This window comes from Solea solea, chromosome 5 (genome assembly GCF_958295425.1).
Source record: "Solea solea chromosome 5, fSolSol10.1, whole genome shotgun sequence".
Lineage (NCBI taxonomy): Eukaryota > Metazoa > Chordata > Actinopteri > Pleuronectiformes > Soleidae > Solea > Solea solea.
The window spans coordinates 13661243-13682687 of NC_081138.1; the positions used below are offsets into that span (position 1 = coordinate 13661243).

Here is a 21445-nt window from a genome sequence, read left to right on the forward strand (position 1 = left end):
GTGTAAGATTGTGTTGGGTTCGGGTGTGTGTCGGTGTCATAAGTTCAACAGTTAAAATGTACAAATGAATGCGGCCAGAGTTAGTTCAAAGAGCTCAGTCTTTCCAAATGCAATGAAAATGATTTAGTGTTGACAAGAGGAATGCAGCGCTCTGGAGGACTATGCCTGAATCATATTCTCATACATGCAAGACAAGGCCATTTTCATAGAGGATTAGAGTATTTTGAAGATTTAATTTGTCCATGTAATGGAGTCTGGCACAAATCAGCATACAGAAGAGGTTAGACTGCAAATACAGTGTGTGGAATTATCTTCACTCAAACACATCTGGAAAATAACCTCTCCTCTGTGTGGGCTTACTTTAACTTGGGGACGTTGGAAATAACTGTTATCTTGCATCTGAATCTCGGCAATTAGGACTTTATGGATAATGACACTGACCTCTGATCCATTCACAATGAAAGGGACAATTAGATGGACATACTCTTGATGTATCAGCCTTGAATCTTGACACAAAGGGTTCTTTCTTCTTTCCTCAGCACCTTCACATGAGAGAAGACAAAGTAGATTTTGGTCATTGTCGGTTAAAGTTTTAGTTCATTCAAATCTGTATTTTATAATTGCTTTTTGGCACAACATGCAATCCAGCATGTATGCAAGGGAATATAAGCCTTGATTTTCATTTCAGGCACAAACCAATCGTCAATATGTAGATGCCGAGTTGTCTTTTGATGAGGATTATGCACCATGTGACATTTTATATACCACAGAGCCTTTTATGCAGGACAAAGTATGCAATGGAGGAGATACAGTTAAACGTTGCTCAGACCTCTTTTTTGTTAATCACAGATCTCAGTTCAGACATGCGAAGCTGTCGTCTCATTTACTGAAGAGACAGAGGAATGCATTTCTCAATACTATGTGCAACTAGGTTTTAACGTGCTCCTGGGACATGTTAAATGTTTTGAGAAATAATTATAACTGATTACTCTTGTGTGCTAAGCAGCTTCTCAATATAAACTTTGTACTGAAGGAAACAAAATTAACTGTAATTTTTTTCCATTGTGTCTAATTAAACCCTTGAATCAATACTGCACAGACTACACAGATACACTATAAATCAAGGTTAAGTAACAAATGAATATTTGTCATTGCAGCGATTTATACTCCACATCAGGGTCGCAGGGCTACTGGTGCCAATCCCAGCTTACATGGGGCAAAAGGCAGGGTTCACCCTGGACAGGTTGCCAGTCCATCACAGAGACAAACAACCATTCACTCTCACACTAATGGGCAATTGATCTTAGTGTCCAATTAACCTCTGCATGATTTTGGACTGTGGGAGGAATCCAGAGAACCCATGAACATGGGGAGAACATGTAAACTCCATGCAGATGTCCTTGTCGCAAACCTGGGTCTTTTTGCTGCAAGGCAATAGTGCTAAACACTACTCCAACTGCCTACAATCAATCCATCACTGCAAATATGTAGAATGACACGGATACTTTACTCTGCAATTAATCTCATCAATGTATTTCTAGCCCCTTTTGAAACAGACTATTAAACTATAGACGGTGTTAAACCGACACATTTAAGGGAGAGCAGTGAATTTTTTCAAGGCTAACAGTCAAAAACAACACTAATCAAGTTAAAGCAGAAAGCTCTACTCATTGCCACTGTCATTTATTGCAAATAACTACTACTGTTTATATGGATTTGCTGATTTGGTCTTCTCTCTTGACTACATGTAAATGATGGAGCTGGACAACAACAGGAGAATTCGCTCTATGCACAGAGCGTCACTTAAGACTCAGCTCCTTTACTTCCAGTCAGTTGTCGTTAAGGGGAAACTTGAGCATTGGACATAGATTCAAAATGGCCTGAAATGAAAAAGGCGTTTAAATTTAAGCGTCGTGAGGGGACAAAAGTGGAGCACCGCTGCGTCCCTCTTACTGTAAATAGTCGGGCTGGCTTTTTGAAAACCAGGAAGAGACATGCATATATAGTCAATTATATCTGAACTCCGCAGGTAAAAATAAAGAAACCAAAAACAGGATTTTTATCAGGGAGATTGTGTTTAGTCAGCATTCACTCCCCGCTCAAATGACTCTGCAATACACAGTTTTTTTTATTATTATTATTGGTTTCGCGTAGCCTTAGGCAATACATTTTTGTAGCAATCTTAACTTTTGAAATCTTATCAACACGTCACAATACATGCATTGGTGAAAAACACAAACAGTGCCTACCAACCACTGGCAATGGAAATGGTGTTAATTGCTGCTTTAGCATCTTCACTTGAAGGTATACTCGCCAATTTAAGTGTGAAGTAATATACTGGGAGTAATAAAGACACAGAAAAACAGTTTGGTCTGTTCACAGATCAATTAAGTTGAAGAAAGAAAATTCCTAACGTGAATAGGAGTTATGCATGTTCAAAACCTGTAGCTGTATTTTGCATATGAGTTTTGCAAATAAAAACCCTACAAATTAATATGAATATTTGTGGTACACTGAAGCTCTGATGATGGGGTGAGGGAGCATGGTGCAGTATGAAAGCTGCCTCCATCTCAAAAAGATGGCACAGGTTGTACCCAGCCAGTGTGAAAAGAAGTAGAAATGTCAGCAGCCTTAATCAATATTCCCTAGCTACTGTATGGGTGAAGTGATGCTTTTGGAGGCTGGCGGGCTGCAGGCAGATGTGAGATTTAGGAAGTGAGAGTGCAACCCACCCTGCATTACTTCTGCCACCTTGGCATTTTGTAGGGAAATCTTCATTGTAGTTCTCTTTTAATAACAGGATAAAGCCTTCTATTGTATAAGAAGCATTTCAGTTGAGACAGAAGACATGCAAAATCTAGCTCATTTGTGATAATTATGTATACTTCACTAAAAATTAAAAAAGGGACTTAAGTTGTGTCTCTAGAGTTTACACAGGGAATAGGTTGGTGGACATAACCAATTAAGGATGTGTAATGTTTAAAGCCAAGTAACACTTCAAAGTGTCTCTCCTAGCTTAGCACCATGTTGACACCATTTCCATAGCCTTAACACATTGTCCTATTCAGCTGACCTTTCTTAGGCAAAGGTCTAACATCTTGAATATGAAATATGAACACCAACTTTACAGCAAACTCCTGTGCACACAGTTTGAACGTTGTGCAGATGTTTCTTTTACAGCTGCTTGACTGAGAATGATACTAGGTCATTATTAATTTTCATCATTTGCCACCAATGTGACGGCGGCAGCCATCTATCAGGACTTGGAGTTGGGGCAAAAGGGGAGATGGAGAGTGGACTCATGTGTTGGGCATTCATATACGAGCAGAATATCTTCTCTGGGGAGTTATTGGCTGGGCAAACACTGTATGACTGCACTGCTGATGCCGCCATGGTGACAACGATCACTGACCATCTGATACCCACAGCAATATCCAAGAATTCTCAGTCTGCAAAGTGAAGAGCTGAATTAATTAATGTGTCAGCGTTTCAGCAAACAGATTAAATGTGATCACTTATTCCACTATTTAATCAGATCTGCCTCTGCACACATACACACAACCAAGATGTACACTCAACTGTTTTTTTTCTGATTTGATCACATTCATGGTCACAGTTCAATTACAGTCCAACATAGTTGCTGGATATAAATAGCCAGCACTTCATGAACTGTATTTAGGAAGACAGCACTTTTAAAGAAGTGTTTGGAAGACACAGGTCTGTATGCCAATTAGAACATTTCAGAACATTTAATTAGTTGCCAGAAAAGGGTAAATGTGTCTAGTTTTAGTTTAAATTTACAATGTTTTATATAAAGTAACTCAAACTCATTACTTTTTTATCATGCACTTTTAAGGTAATGTGTTAAAATGGTCTGCTATGAAATAATATAAGGCTTCTACATTAATACTGAACTTATTAAATCAAAGAATTAATACGGAAAAGACAATACACACCATAGACACCGTCTGTTCACCCTGTTGCTGTCTGACAAGCCACTGACATACCAACATACTTCAAAACGGTTTCTTTCCTGAAGCTGAAGGATTATTGAATTCATCCTGCACACCTTACTATTAAATAAATATACATTTTATGAATTCATGATTTATTCTTTCATTTATATATTTGAGTAGCATATGTGACTTAAAACATCTTGGGATGTTCACAACATGCAGCATCCAAAAAAAAGCCAGGGGTGTTTTTTTAACCAAGGTGCATATAGGGTTGCGCTCCTGTCACATCTGTCATTACTAAGCAACCACAACCTGGAATTAACACATTAAACTGCGAATTAAATTAAAACAAGTGTGTGGGGAAAAAAAGTGGGTTTCACAGTGGATACTGAGTTGTTGGACTTACTTCTAAGACACGCTCTAATGTTTTCATCTCGGAGCAACACGAACACGCCCAGAAAAACAGTCACACTGCAATGGTTGTGCGACACAGTGATGTAAATTGCTCTCGTTCATGCATGTATTCATGCAAATGAGATATCTGTGTGTTCAAAAGACACTGGATGTGTGAACAATCTCAAATGATAATTAAATTGAAATTGGCATTAGCCAAAAACCTGCCAAGACTGCCAATACAAAGATGATTACTTCACCCAAAAAACAGTATATGCTTCAATGATTTCCTTCTGAATCTCACAATGTGAATCCTACACATACACACCCTAACCAGGTACTGGCTATAAGATCAAGGCACAAGTAAACCTCAGACCGAATAGCAATAATTGAAAAACACAGGTGCATGCAAAACAGATGCAGTCCTGGCGTTCTCGTCTGTGGCACTTGTAAGTATCTTTGGGATAAACTCTCTGTGCATTTGCACTTTCTCTATGTTTGCTATTGTTGTGAAGGCATTTGCTCGACCCTTTTTTGTGAACGTCTATTGCTGGTTTGTTTTCGGTGGGTGGTTGTGCTGTCCTTCCATCGACATGGACATGCCTCCTCGGCTCGTGTTCACCGGCTTGATTGAAAACAAATGCCTATAGCCAGGAGAGGGGAAGGGTGGGGGAGCATCAACGGTGAGTTTTTGTGAAATAAAAAAAAAAGGCTTGCAAATTCCCACTTTAAAAGCCAAAAACCTGAGGGCCCAAACTTGTCACCAACGCTAGGAATACACTTCCAAACCACTGGCCCCATGCCAAACTCTCCCAACTCTCAAAATCTTAGGGTCATTTTCACACCGGATTTAGTGAACAAAGAGGTTTTCAGTGTGTCAGCATCACATGGTGCGAGATGTGTTGTGGCTGTCACAAGTGCTCAGGGATGTAGACAGTAAATTCTGACGTTATATAAATGGTACTTTGCATATATTTGGGGCTCTGCCGCTCTATTTTTGTTCCTGTGAAAAAATGCAGCTCTGTTGCAGTTGCTTGCGCTCCTGCTGGGTACAACAGTTTGCCAACAGTTTACTCTCCTCTTTCATATGCAGAAAGTGTAGTTTTATTTGTCACTCCCTGAAACATTATGCACATTTGCACTTTATAGTTTTTCCCAAAGTACTGGACTGTAATGGTGGCAGACGACCATGTGTCCATGTCAGTAGACTCTTCTTGCAATGGCAGAATGAACAGCTATGAGATTGGTAGGGCGAGGGAAGACAGATGGATCAAAAACACCTAAATAGCTCATCAAAGATACAGTGCCCATCACTATACCTGGGTAAACTGTAAAAAGTCTGTGTGGCAAATACAAAGACACTCAAGGGGTGAGTTAATTATTCTTTAAATAAAGTTGCTGAGTTACTTTTTGCATTTAGATATTAGATCATGATAACGCCAGTGCCAGAGTAACATAGCTTAAGGCTGAGGCAAGAAGAAAAGGAAGATATCATTGCACAAATGAAGTAAAAAGCAAAAGTCTGTGTGGAAGCCACTCCTGCTTCGCACTCCTAATCGTGACCAAAGGAAACAGTGTGAGAGCATGAGACTTGGAGTGGGCGGCAGCAAAGGCAAGCTCACTAGCGGAAGATGAAAGTAAATAAGAATTTGGAAGTGTTTAGAAGCCGAGTAAATACCCCTGGTGCCCGTCAAGCCTCTGTGGTGCTCTCTGTAGTCAACTCTACTTTCATGCTTGTAGCCTGGTGGTGGAAATCCTCTTCTATCATACTCCAGCAGTAAGCCACAAAAACAGCAACAAAGCTGGTAAGGCACGGGAATTGTTCGTAATCTTATTGTGGGTACAAAAAAGCTGAAACTGTGAATCCATCGTGTTAACTGGGGCTGCACGATATTAACAAATCATGCGATGACGATATAACCTAGATATTACTTATGAATTAGATACAGATAAAAGCATTTGTTTTGTCATGTATATTGGTATACAGTTAACACAAAGATGAAGATGAAGATGTTTACCCATAATATATGTTTACCCGAATTACCTTTCACTACACCCGGTGTGTGTGTGTGTGTCTGCTCACACACGAGACACAGAACTGGGCAGGAAGAAAGGAGAGAAAACAGAGAAATGACAGAGAAAACAAGCTAAAAGCACACCCACACTGACCTGAAATAAAACAATCATTGCTCCCAACAAATGGTGGAGGAAACACGAGCCTGTTGATATTAATGATCGTGTGAAAGTTGAGGAGCGAGGTGCGCTGCATACCGTTTGCTGCGGGGTCGTACGGGCAGGTACTCGCGGTGGGAGCGTACCGCTGTTGACCGAGTGTGAAAACATTTCAGCTCAAGCAGGCGTCTGCGAAATGTATATCGTGCTTGTGGGTATCGAGATGACGACAGATTTACAACATATATTAACATAGATCTGTGTAATGTTACTGTGACTACGGATTGTGCTGCTAACCAGATCTGACACTCTTCACGCCATATTTAATCTGCATTTTTATAAAAAGATTGCAGCTAATGGCCATTTTAATTACCAATTATCCATTACCAATTCATTGTTTAGTCTTGAAATTGCTCAATTTGTCAAACCAACACTGAAGAGAAAATGCAAAAACAGACTGCATAATGTAGAAAATGGAAGCAGCATGTCACTGCTGCTTGAAAATTTGTAGTCGGTGTTCAATCAAAGTCAAAATAACTGCCAAGTAATTTTCTGTAATACATCTAATCAAGTAATTATTCTAGCTCTTAAATGGAGTAGATCATTCAACTGAATAAATAATCCACACAGAGACGAGTATTTCCCGACGTCGCCTCCTTTGAAGGAAAAGACAAGCGCAGAAGAACATGTTTGGTCTTTCGCAGGAAGGAGGAAGGGCATTCCTGCAGCTGAAGTACAGCAGGAAAAATGACACAACAACATGCCCTATTGGCCTGAATAACAGCTCTGAACTTTTTAGCAGCACAGACACCTCGGTGTGGACTCTGAAAAAGAGGAGGGCTGTGTCACAGCTGCCTTTCACATGAAGACAAGACTTGCATCTTCAAAACCTTGTTAGTTCTCTGAAAAGGCCACCGACTAGTTTGGAATATTAAGCAGCTCATGCTGTCGGAAATCAAAAGGATGTTGGTAGAAATAGGAAGCTTCAAAAAAGCTTTGATGGTATATTTATCGCTCAATCTCCAGCAGATATGACAGTGTTGAAAAATAAAGACAGGGAAACAAAGAGCTTCAGAGAGCTGAGGGTGGGAGAGGTTATTCTTCTCTCCAAATTCTGCATATGCACATATCATATTATTCCACAATCAGTGAGTCCTGCTCTTAAAATGTCAAAATTTCCAACTGAAAAAAGGCAGAATCAGAAATAGAAAGTGGGACACCAAAATGTTTCGGGTCATTGATCATAAAAGGCACATTCAGTTCTCACTTCCAGTAATGTCAAAATGCAGACTGCATTTACGGCATTAATAAGTAAGATACCCATGCTGTAATGTCTAGTATCTCTGCTTCTCTATTCTCTGTTGAAAGCAGGCAACTGAATATGGAGGAAACCAAATGTACTGCAATTTTGGAGATTCACTGGTCATTCCTCTGCTGGGTGGGGAACATCAAAATGGAAAAGAAATATAAAATGTTGTGAAAAAGAGGAGGGGATGAAGGAAGGAAGCACATTAGAAATCTTGGCATGGCCTGTTTATGGATGAGAAAGCCTTTTTGTTCGATTTTCTCCGGACAAATCTAAGGTCAGGTTTCTAATGAAATGATTAGATCATCTGAGGTCTAAGCAGAAAGACTTAAGAAAACTACAAGATTCCACAGAAAGACTTCCAAAGACATGAATGTGCACTGCAGGTTTTTGTGGCTCGACTAAGAAAACATGTTGATTTAATCATGAACACTCCCTTTGCAGTAAAGTCAGATCACTTTTCAAGGAGATTTGCCTGATTATATGTCTTGCAAAATGTCTCCTTTTCCCCCAAAGCTAAAATGATTTCTGCCCTTAAAAGGATGATTCAATGCAGTGCTTGGTTAAAGTAAGTCTCAAAAGAATAAGAAAGAGTCACTTTTGAGATAATCAAGAGAGGTGAAAGTGCCTCCTAAAGGAGAAAACTGATATTCATAGGACAAAGGTACATCAAGTAAATATCAATCTATAGCTACATTTCATACCTTTTTAACTGCATATGTATGCATTTATATGTACTTTCAATACATGTCACAAGCATTAACAGTATGGTCCGCTCCGGACTCTATATGTGCTCTAAACTAACTTGCAATGTTCAATCCAAACTGGATCAAAACTGCCCGAGTCATTACTGTGGCAGTTAAACAAACACCACTGATTACAATACACCTGCCTGCAAAGCACTGGGGTAGTTCAGGTTACCTATAAGAGGTCCCTCACAATATAAATGCTCTTGACAAACAACACTGACATCATTGCAAATACATTTTACCTTGTATATTGAACATGGAGATCTCCAAAATTGTCTGGCTAGGCTAAAGGTGTAACCAATTCAAAACCTGATGATAGAAGCTTGTTTCTGTGGCAGGTAATGACATTAAAACAATCCTTTATTCTAAACTTTAACTATTAACTTACCATTATATCTTTATTTCCATTTTATGCATCTCATCCTGCAAAAATGGCTGGACACTCACACTCTCTTTTACATTAGACGGATAAAGGTGGTTTGTAGACATGACACTGAGACAGCCACGGCCCATCAATATCATCACTGCTGTCAGTGCTGAGCTGAATGGATAATGTGCTACTCAGGCATGGTGTATGGATCAGTATAGGCAGTGAATAAGTAGAGGAGACATGCTTGATCCCAAATAGCAAAGCAAAGCCTATTTATTTGGCTGTGATTTCTCACTATGTAATTTTAAACCCTATACTATAGTCAGCATTCCCAGGCCTTACAGACTTCAGCATAATTCCTCATGACAAGGCAGATAAAACCATTTTTTAAAATTAAGACCAAAACGGGAATCACTGAATTCTCATGCAGAAATAAATTATAATTAACAGCTCACATATGCTCCTTTCTGGACAAGGAGTAAAAATGTAGAGGTTGTGTAAGAAGACAGAAACTGTACAAGGATAACACTTCTACTATGAGGCAGAATTGTGAGTTATAAAACAGCAATTAAACTGGAGGAAATTGTCTTTGAAATCAGTGAATTAATTAGCTTTGGTCCAAAAAGTTTTACTACTAAAACCAACTAGTTAGAAGTTAATTGAACATTTGATTTTTGTGAGGCTGAAATCAATAGGCAATTTAAAATGTTCCATTCATGGATGTCTGTGAAATGCATGGACTGGAGAATCGAGAAAGACAAAATAGCTTGCCATCATGCTATAATGGTAAAACTGTAACTTGCTAGAATATCTGACCGCCACCATGAAATGTGTGTAAACTTTGAGTTCATATGCATGTCAAGACAATGTTCATAAAAATATCACTGCGTAGAAAGAACAGAAGAGCTGAATAGTTTTATTTATTTATTTACTTTATTTATATAGGCAATACTGATATCACAGCTTTGAGTGTCCACCAGTATTGATATGATGCAGGTTGTTATATATATATATTTTTTTTCTTTTACTAGATTTAATTTATCTGCATTGCCTTTATCTTAAAATAGGTCCACATAGCTCACATAATCAATGCAGCATGGCAGACATGAGCATTCCACACTCACATTCTGGTCACATGACCCTGGTGGTACACATTTCTCTTTACAACTTGTGCTTAGTGAAGCATTCATGACATTTAAAGTTGTTGGATGGTAATGGATTTTATGATTCTTGTTAACCAATATCTGATTCTGTGATTTTGACCAGTATCGGACCAATGCCAATATTAACTACTTCAGGTATCTTTATATCAAGTAAAAATAGACCTGAAACAAGTGCTGAATATGCAGGTAAAGTAACTGCTGCAAATGACTGCAGGGAAATCCTCCTAGCTCAGTATGTCTCACCAATTTAGTTAAGTCTCCTAGGCTAAGGTTGTGCCTCCCACTTCAAAGAAGGAAAACGTAGGGCAAAGGCCCATAAATTTCTCACAGTGGGCTAAAAAATGTATTTGCACCATAGGAGATATCTACAATGAGACAGAACTGTGCTCTTTTCTAGATCTGAAGGACTGTTATAACCTGCCAGGGCCTTCTTGTATTTACAACTCAGGGCAGCCTTCAGGGCTTATGGGGTTCCTTGAGATCGCCATTAAGGAAGCATCCCTCACACATCACTCATATTATCACTGCACGAGGGTCCCCTGGGGACCTTGTTTCTGATTTGTTAACATATTTACTTGAAAGTACTTATAAAAACTTTCCTCTATATGGTCTTTGGAAGAAGGGTGTTGCAGAAAATAGTCCTGATTTTGATTGGGGATTTGTCTGGGCTAATATCAAATTGTCATGTTTGGAAAGCTGTGTCTTGTCAACTGTCAAATATCTGTTTGATTATGGATTATCCGGGGTATTAAAAAAAAATAAAAATGTAAGCCTTTTTTTTGTGCAGTTTTATTTTCCGTTTTTGTTTGGTGCATCAGTTTGGTTTAATTTTAAATAAATAAACATTTGATCACACACACACACACAAAAAATTTGCAAGCCTAATCAAGTGTGAATGTCACAGACGTACAGCAAAGTAGGGTCGAGGAAGGGTTACTTTGGTCAGGGTCTGGTTTTGCACTATTAGAGGGTGTGGAGTTATAAAGATAGCTATTAAAACAATTAACAAAAAATGATTCATTCATTGATAGCTCTCATGAGAGTGATTGTAAAATGGCAGTCCAGAGGCTTTTTACTACACAAGCTTGGTGCTCAGTCTGAATCCTTCTGTTATCAAACAGAATGGAAATTCTTAAATTTGTTGTCATTTACACTCTTAAGGCCTTTGCAAAACATCAGCGATGTGACTCAACGGCAAGGAATTGCAAATAATTTGGAGCTGAATTTCGATGCACTCTCTATTCACTTCAAGAGCAATGTGGTAAAGAAAATAAATAGAGAACATTTTAAAATATTAAAACACTGGAAGAAAAATACCTCAACCACAAACAATCTAACTCTTTAAAATAAACAATCTACACACTGCGCCACTGCTTTATACAGAAGGGATGTAACTCAAAGCCATAAAAAGGCAACTCAGTAAAAAATAGCCTACAACATCGTTTACATGAATATTCACACAACTCCCAAAGTATATACAGTACATTAAGGCAATGAATGCCTACTGCAAAGACAAAGAAGTGCACAAAGAAAATAATGCCAACCAAACTGAAGAGTAATTACAGTGCTTAACTACATTAATAGTAAAATTCAATTGTCAAAATAGGTGACAATTAATTCATCGATTAATCATTGCAGCATTATTCCTGATGCATTGCTGCCCTGAAGCAAGCTCTAGACCAGGGAAAACTTGTTCAGATGTTGATAGCGCTTTCATAGATATTGCAAGGGTGTGTTTAGATAGCATTGTGCAGCTACATAGGTGGATGCACAACTGATACTCTGCTTGTTAAACCCACTGATGCTCTGCACACTCACTTTCACTTTGCCTACAAACAGATCCATTTCCTCTGCCGAAAAGCATTCTCTAACTGCCCTGTACAATACTGTGCCCATAATGTATGATTGTTTCTCAATTACTATATTGGAACACAATATTCAGGTAACATCTATGCAGTTTTAAAATGATAATTGTTTTGGGAAGAAACACAGCGTCTACAGATTAAAGTGTCAAGTATTTAGGGTGTCCTACCCTTATGGTGCTTTTCCATTATACAGTTCTAGCACTACTCGGCTCTACTCAGCTTACGCGGTTGGAATATCAGACACATTGTTTTCATTACTTCATAGTATCTCCTCAACATGGGTGGGGTGGTCATAGCATGGTCATAGCTGCACTAAACTGCTGTGACGTTGTTTTATATGAGCCACAAACACAAAAAAGAGAGGAGACTGAGGTTATGTGTACAACAGAGCCCCATCTACTGGCTTATATTATTAAGAGGAATGGGAGATGGCACTCTTTTGCATGTTGCACCCAAGATCACACAACCTTTTTAAACCATGCACCTGATGCAGTCATTTTTTTATCATTAACAAAAGCAGATTTGGAAATGCCATAAATATACCTCATTAAAGTATAAATCCCTCAATCACAAATAAAACACAAAGATTTATATAAAATTAAATTTGCGAGGCAACAAAAAAAGTATTGTCTCAGCTACATAAAGGACAGCAATTATTTGGAAAAGAGAACAACATGAAGTCGTGAGTGAAGAGCACTCAGTCAGTATAACACAGATGGCATGATCAACTTCAGTTACCCAGCATAAGCTAAGAGACAGAACGGTGATATTTCAGTTCATTGCCACTGAATAGACTTTTGCAAATCACAACACAGCAAGAGACAATTCTGGCTGACAAATAGCGCTATATTATTGGCTTTAATTAAGCAGCGCGGTTGAGGTTCTTGGGTTCAGGCACTGATGATGTGATAGACAGTACAGAAGGCAAAGGCACAAATCTTCCACACATGATCATGAACCAGAGCATCGCACTCCCCACAGGGTGTTACAATTCTTTGGAAAGCCTATGCGGACAAACCAGCTCATAATCCAGGCTGCACACAATACAAATGCAGTGTTAGACAAATGTCTCTGGAAGACATTTGTACAATGAAAGCCAAAAAGTGTGGAGCATAAGGAGATGTGAGCATAGTTGTTCACTCCATGCCTTAGGGCATCTGGGGCCACTTTCTTTTGTTGTATGGGGTGGCTGGTGCTTAGCATTGAGGAGAGCTATAGAAGAGGATGCATGGGGGAGGGTTGTGGCTACAAAGTATGCAGACATGAGCTGAGTGTGTGTGTGTGTTGCCTTTGAAGAAGTGCATATTGGATGTACTGTGAGGGTCAAGGTTTAGAATAGCAGTGTCCCTCAAAGAGACTGGACTCATCTGGCTGCTTAAATCTACGGCCAGAAGTGAACCAAAGAATGTGGGCTAGAAAAACAAGAAACATGTGACCTAAAAGTGAACAAAAGCAGTCACTATGAAGGGCTGGTTGGGTAGAAAACTTTAAAGATCTCAGAAATCTAGGATTACAGTCTCAAGATATTAAGGTTTGAGAACTGCCAATAAACTTGGCTTGGTGAAACCAATTAATAAAAACATAAAAAAGGCAGGCACAAATGTACAAAATGTGTTACAGAAATTGACCAAATGCTATACTATATTAAAATATGAAAATTCTGAGAAGAGCTTGACAACACAACTGCATTTTGTTGTGACACAATGATAATAAACTTCCTTGATCCTTGAACATAACCTCACCAAAATTGATCCTCAAGCACTATAGCACACAGGGGTTGAAACATAATGCCCTCTTGCAGTTCAATGCCAAGACCAGACAAAATCAAAGAGTAGTTCTAGAGCTCGTTTTGGGATTGTTTATTACATTAAGTGTTTCATAATGGTAGACAAATTAAGGCACATCTGGATACCTTGTGGCAGTGTTTTTCCATTATTCAGGTCTAGCACTACTTGCCTCTACTCTACTCTACTCAGTTTGGTATCAGGTACATAGTTTTCCATTATCATAGTGGCATGAAACTGCTGTGACGTTGTTTTATACGCAACACAAACACAAACCAGTGACGGCAAAGCAGTTGTTTTTGGTGTACTGAATTATTTGAATCGGTTAATTAAAAAGATTTGTTCGCCAAAAGTTATTATCAGACATCCTCTGGGCAAGCTGAAGGAAGCTGTGTAACAGTTGGTATCTTTTTTAAATAGTTGTTAATATTAATGGAAAGCAACTTAACCATCAATTACAAGGCCACATTCATTACTTTATTTGTCTTTAGTAAGTTTTCTGACCTTTCTACATCACATCCAATGTTTGTTTTGTAGGATTAGTGAGGCTATTTGTGGTAAATCTAACATGGCATTCTATGTGTCTCAAAGAGTCAAAAGAAAAAGAAGTAAAGTCAACCAAAACAATCAGGACACCACAAATCAATCAAAAGGACAGTGCAATGTCCCCCAAATCTAACTGGCAAAAGAAAACAGATGGGAGAGTTTCAAGAGCATGAGGAGAGAATCAGCCTCATACAAAGCTTTCCTTTAGAGATATACTAAAAAGATGAACCTATTCATTTAAAAATATTCAGTCTCCCAAGATGAGAAATCAAATCATTCAGCCAAAATGTATGATGATTTAATAATTGTAAAAAATAACACAGTAGTTCTCTAAAGGACAATTTGAAGAATATAGCACTGAACAAAGAATGTTGTGCGTGTTATCACTCCCTCAGTTAGGACAACATGCAGGCGCAATAAAAGATAGTCATTACTTCTGTTAATTAGTCACATCTGATTTAACTTTAGCTCAGATGATATAGTGATCACTAGTTTAATAATTAAAGCTACAGACATACAACTGCCATAAACACAAATGTGTTATCTTTCAGTTGATCTTGCTCCTGCTGATTCTAGTTGAGACAAACATGTTAGGACTAAACATAAAACAATCTGTAAGCATAACAATATGTGATGAAAAGGGAACTACATAATTTAGAGAGTGCAGATCAAAGGCAACATAGAGGTCTCAGGCTTAAGGATAGACAAAAGCAGAAGCCTGGACATGTTACAAGCTGCATAACCAGCTTCTACACTGCCATGTCTGCACAGTACACATACCACAGAAAAAAGGAGGACAAATATCAAGTTCAACGTATCACCAATTTAACATGACGGTTCTCTGTCCTGTGCTTCTCAATGTTTTTAAACAACCCACTCATTTAAAATAAGAAGAGAGAACTTCAGCTACAAGGACACTCCATGCAGTGTCGTGAAATGTGCTGATTAAGGGCACTCATCAGGGAGGAGACTGAAATGGCTTTGGAAGGACATACAACAATAAATCAGAGTGGAGACATAAAACAAAACTCTGCCAAATTCAGCAGATAGCAACATTTCATACTTTCTGAAGATAATGATGGTTTAAGACTATTTGTGACTTGTTAATGCCACACAGTAAAATATTGTAAAGTTGTGTAAATACACCCAGCCAAGAAACCAGAAGCTATGAACAACATACCCAGGGACCAGAGCTGTGTCTCTGCCTTTGTCCAATAATGGGGTATAGACTGTAAAAGAAAGCCATATTCTTGTAGGACATTCTTCAACTATATGTAGGACAAGCTGCAAGACTACATTTAAGTTATGTTGGTCTTAATATGCAAACACACAGTGGATAAGACCAACATCATGCAACATGGCATTATCCACTGGAGGAGTAACTTCAGAAGAAGTGCATTTTGCACCACAGCAGGAAATACATCTTAATACATCCAAGAAGGGCTGATAGAGCTGTTGATTGATACCACTGTCTAAAAGAATACTTTGTCTCAAATTTGACTCTACCTCTGGCACTTGCATGGTCTGTTTTCAGACAGTCCATGCACCCATCCATCCATCCACTCATCTTCTACTGCTTTAACCTCCACATGAGGGTTTTGGGGGGTGCTGGTGGGCTGGGAGGGGTACAGTCTAGACAGGTTGCCAGTCCATCACAGGGCCACATAAAGACAAACAACCATCCACGTTCACTCACACCTGCAGTCAATTTAAAGTGTCCAATTTGCCTTATTCCCAAATCTGCATGTTTTAGGACTGTGGGAGAAAACCGGAGAACCCGGAGAAAACTTGCTGACAGTCCATCTATCCATGTTTATACATCCCATTCTGAACCCGAAATGTCTGGAGTGGTCAAAGTTCAGTCTGACATCACAAAACATGTTCATGGCAAGCAATGGCATTTCACTTCAAAAAGGTCAATGGTCAGTCATAATATTCTTTAAAAACATCAACTTGGAAACACTGGCCCCTTAAAAGCATAACTCGGGACCAGGAGGGAAGGCTGTGTTCATATTTCTTGCAATTTGACTGCTTGGTATAGGCAGTGTCTCTAGTCTTATAATGTACAACAGTGTTTACCTAAAATAATCAATAGTTGTTTTGTCTTTTCAAGGCAATTGAGACATTCCTGTCTTCTTATTAAACAAATGTCAACTTCTGTCAATCTTTGATCACAAAATTACTTCAATTGTTCCAAAATAGCAAGGATTTGTTCTATTTTTTAACACGTTTCAAAAGACGATTTAGGGATATGAAACCATAACTTAAACAAATTCATATTACTGTTCTGAGAAATTGTCATTTATTACATTTTCTGCATTATAAATATATTTTTTCACTGCTTCCCATCAGCCAGGGCATAAACAGGGCATGTTTATTTTAAGTAATGATGGGATTTTTAAGCAACAATGCAAGTTGAAAATTAATGAGTATTATCCAACAAGTATTCCTTTCGTTGTCAAATGACATGAATTTACTGTCACCATCTTCTTCTTCTTTGAAGGAATTTACAAGCTATACTGTGTCATGCTGGTATGAAATATTTTATAGGATCACACATTGTGCATGGGGAACTCATTATATGAGGAATTTCAGATTTTCCAATATTTGACGTTAAAAACTAAAAATAAAGTTTGTGTCATCGCATGGTAACTGTTTCCACAGAAGCACAATGTTTTTCAAAGTTTGTCTATTAAGACCCACATAACTTTAACGTAGTATTGCCCCACATACAGTATAGTTGAAGAATGTCCTCTTTTACAGTTTATACACCACTATTGGACACAGGCAGAGATACCGCTCTGATACCTGGGCATGTTACTGTTTTGTTCATAGCTTTTTCTTTTCAGTCAGTAATAAGAAGAAAGCAAAGAGAAAAGGTCTTCCCTGGAATAAGCCATAATCAGATTCAGCTGTGTGGAGTATTCTAATTGTTTTCACATTGTTTAGGCATGTAACCTCCTATAGCATACAGTGTTGTCTAAGATAGTAATAATAAAACTGAAATGAAACAATTCTGTAAGAAATAATTAATGATATTATATAATAATTAAAGTCTAAATTTTAAAGGATATTGACTAATTATAGTATTGTTTTAGCAGCTCATGTAAACATCACAACCAACAAAAGTCTTCATTAAAGTAATAGTCACTGGGTGCTTCCATCAGCCTGTTATTATGTGCATTTCAATATACACTTCAAACCCCTGAATAAAAACACAGAAAATAAAAAATCTTTAACTGTAGCATATAAGGTTCCGTGCTTGAAGAAGGAGATACAATTGACAGTGACCTAAAATGTGAATACGTGCGATGAAAACAGATTCAGCAAACATAGTATGATGTTTAGAAATGATGTGACTGAAACACCAGTATGGTGGAAAAGGTGTAGCCACACAGATGAGAGGTGGAATGTGTGTACAGATGAGGAAATCACTACTCAAAAGAGCAGAAGAAGCAAATATTGCTACAGTAATAATGGGAAGCAGCATTGAAATAAGAAAAATAAGAAATACCAAATAAAAAATACTCTTGGTTTACATCACCAAGTTGCACCTTTTCATTATTCTTCATCATTCTTCCCTGATTTAAAAATGTGCATTAACTGCTTGTCTTGATGAACTGCACCCTACTATTTGCTGAACAGCAGTGGATGGAAACACAAATCAATTTTAATGAAAACCTGTTTACTGAGACAGACCAAATCCACATTCCAAGTGCTCCAAGATGTTTAGAAGAACCTTCCTAATACTAGCATGAACAATAAATATTGACTGAATAATTATATAAATAGATATATCTCCATCTCTCTCGCTCTACATATATATGTATAATTTATTTATTTTTAAAAACTACTCGAGATTATAATGCCCACTTTACTTTTAGCGTCCAAACTTCTGCACAGTGCTGTGGCTTTTGAGTTGCAGCAGAATAAAAGCATATTTAGTGGAAACCCACAGCTAACTTTGATTAAAACCAAAAAAGACCAGTGGCACAGGTCGAGTTAATCAGTTTCTAAAGCGATCCATTCAGAAAAAACCCCAAAACGCCTGTCATGGCTTCCTCGTGTAGCCACCTCATCACAACCTCTCCAGGAGGACAATAAGGTAAAGCGCACATATTTAGAGGCGACTTTGTCAGCTAGCTGGTAAACCAACCAAACAACCAACATTTACTTTATCCCTAGCAGTTGTGTTGTTAGCATAGCAGCTAACAGGGAAATGCATTTTAAAGACAGTCAACAATCAGAATTGAAGTTACTGCACTCCTCTGCTCCCGCTGACACAAGTCGACAATAGCGGGGTTAAATCACACACATGACTGTTTCGCCGGGATATACTGTGACTGACAGAGAGGGTAAAGCTGGAGGGATTTAAACGTTTCTCTGTTGATATAAAAGTCAACTGTGGTAAATATCAGCTAGCACTGCATGTCTGGACAGGGGACGCCAACAAGACCTTCCAACCTTACCTGGAGGATTAAATGTGTCCTGAAGAGCAGGACGCTTTTCCGTGACGACAGTGGTAATTATCTCGGCTTCGTCGGTTAGTTCTAAATAGTCCTGCTTCTAGCTCAAGCTGAACCATGGATCTACCAGCGAGATCATGGACTGAATGTACTGCTTCCCTGCCACAACAGCGACTGACTGCAGTTTCTGATCCGCTTCTCATTGGGAAGGATTTTTGATATCGCGAGATCTGGCAATGGGTCCGAGATTTCTATGGACCAATTAAAACCTTGTCCTGTGTTGTGTGTTGAACGTCGTGTGCTGGAATGAAAAGAAGAAAGAAAATACTAATAATATTAATAATATAGAAATACATTCATATATATTCAGAGTTTCAAAATAAAAGTGTTTGTTTTAACATGCAACAATATATAATTCACAATAAAAACGTATTTATGATGAAAAATTAATCTATTAATTAAAAAACATACACAAATAACTGATTATAATTTGACATCACTTGAAGGGCCACCTTAATTCAAATAATTTGAACCTCTTTTTTCAAAGTCACATAAACCTAGTTTGTTTGTTTGTTTACTGGTTATTTGTTTGCATTCTTTTTTACAACAAGGAAAACATATATGAAACATATATGAACACATTAATATAAAATAAATACATGACGTTAAACAATCAAAAAAACATAAATATCATAACAGCTATAAAATACTACCATCCTCATTCCATCAAACATGTACATCAAAGACAACCGCTACATGTTGATACAGCATTTAGTGTACTTAAGTGTACTTTTAATCTAGGGAATTGGATTACAAATAGTTATTCTGATGTTATACTCATTATGATGCTGTGATTTATATAAATAAATAAAAATAGAAACACATCAAACTTTCCTTTTTCTTTCCACCGCAAAGAAATGCCAAAAAAAACCTTTTACACTGTCCTTATGGATTATATTATATTATTATATTGGATTTGGATTAGCCATTACCGAAATTCTCAATAATATTTCTACTAATTTAATGGCACGTAGGTCAGAATGCAAATTCAGTGCGTGGAGGAATAACAGCTCACACAGTGTTGCTTCATGTAATTGTCTTTCTGTGTTTGTCCTGTTCATCCCATAAATCCCTCATTACTCTTAATTTGGTGACACATATCTCAATGGACTTTCCCACAATTAACAATGACAGGTCGTAACATTAGGACGTCCACACACCATATAACCTATCACTTCATAAAAATCCAGTTGAGAGTTGTTTGCACTAGATTAGTTTATAAATGTGACTCAGCTGATGTAAGTTTTCAGTCTTTGTGGCAATAAAGATTCAAGTGCTATTGTCTTTTGCAAGATACTTTATTGGTATATTTCGGGCAAATGCTTAAATACATTGATACCAAATTGTGTATAGTACATGATGAGAATGAACAAAAGAAGATGATATCATCACAGGCAAACAGAACAGTGAGTGCAGCTCACGGATGATGCAAGACTGCAACATCTTTCCTTTGAAAAATATTTTTCATTTTCTCTGAGACTCTCTCTCACATCCATATTTATTCTGAATTATTGGATGTATGTAGGCTACTGGGATGAGCCTGGTATTGGCTGCATTTTGGTCCCATTACAGTATATTGCATGGACGCAATGGCACCATGTTTTATACAGGTATTAACTGACCCCAGATCAACTTCATATTTTGAAACTAGTGCCACATAGAGGTTGTGTGTGAGACGTGTTAACACTATACTAAAGGTATTGCAATGACGTGTCTCTATCACAACGACTTAAGGTTGAGTTCCTCATCCAGTTCAAAATCTAAAATGGTTTAATACAGGGGTGTCAAACTCATTTTAGTTCAGGGGTCACATACAACGCAATTTGATCTCAAGTGGCCCAGACCACAAAAATAATAGCATAATAACCTATAAACAACAAGATCTCCACATTCTTCCCTTCTGCTTTTAATTTAAGTATCATTTAAGTAAGTATCTTTTCACAAAACGTATTATGAACAACTGGAATTTCAACTATATTATGCAAAAGTTTACCATTTACACATAGATCACAGTGGACCAACAAAGGCACAAAACATTTAGTCACACGTATCTGAAACTGACAAATACAGTTTTTCCACATTATGATTAGACTGTCATCTTGTGGTCCGGATTGGACCCTTGGGTGAGCCAGTTATGGCCCGTGGGCTGTATGTTTGACACCCTTGATCTAATACATTCATGAGCAAGCACCTATGACATTCTCATCAGTCTCAGTTATTGAAGTTATTTTTTTTAGAGTGAATTTGCAAATGTTGACGAGCTAAAACTAAAATGGTAACCATACTATAGTCTTTGAATCCCAAGGCTTAAGTCACTGCAGAAGTACCTAAAACCTGTATTCTCCTGAATGACCACCAGGGGGACATTTTACTAAATGAACCGACTTGATTTAAAACATCAGTAAACATTTTCCTGGGCAGTCTGTCGTCTCCTATAGTTTCAGGTTTTATTCAGTACAGCGTTAGGTCAATTTTGTAAATCATGGTTCCATTTGGAGTAAAATAAATGATAAAGCAGGGTATGTTTTCAGAGCTGCTGGTCCTTGTGCACTCAGTGGGATCCTCTTCTCTCTTTTCTTCTCCACTTCTACCCTTCTACCTTATTCAAACATGTT

General features: G+C 37.9%; 1 protein-coding gene across 3 annotated transcripts in view; it reads right to left on the minus strand.

Moving 5' to 3' along the window:
• The window catches only part of glceb (glucuronic acid epimerase b), a 37810-nt gene extending 18849 nt beyond the window's left edge, over nt 1-18961 (minus strand). Inside the window, exons 1-2 of one of the 3 annotated variants that reach the window (XM_058629354.1) lie at nt 18774-18961; nt 485-542 (exon numbers count right to left, since the gene is read on the minus strand). The gene's annotated coding sequence lies outside the window, so the exon portion shown is untranslated. Of the gene's footprint in view, nt 1-441; nt 543-18773 lie in introns of all 3 variants that reach the window. The other 2 variants (XM_058629353.1, XM_058629355.1) reach the window with 2 other exon arrangements.
• Nucleotides 18962-21445: the final 2484 nt, after the last annotated feature.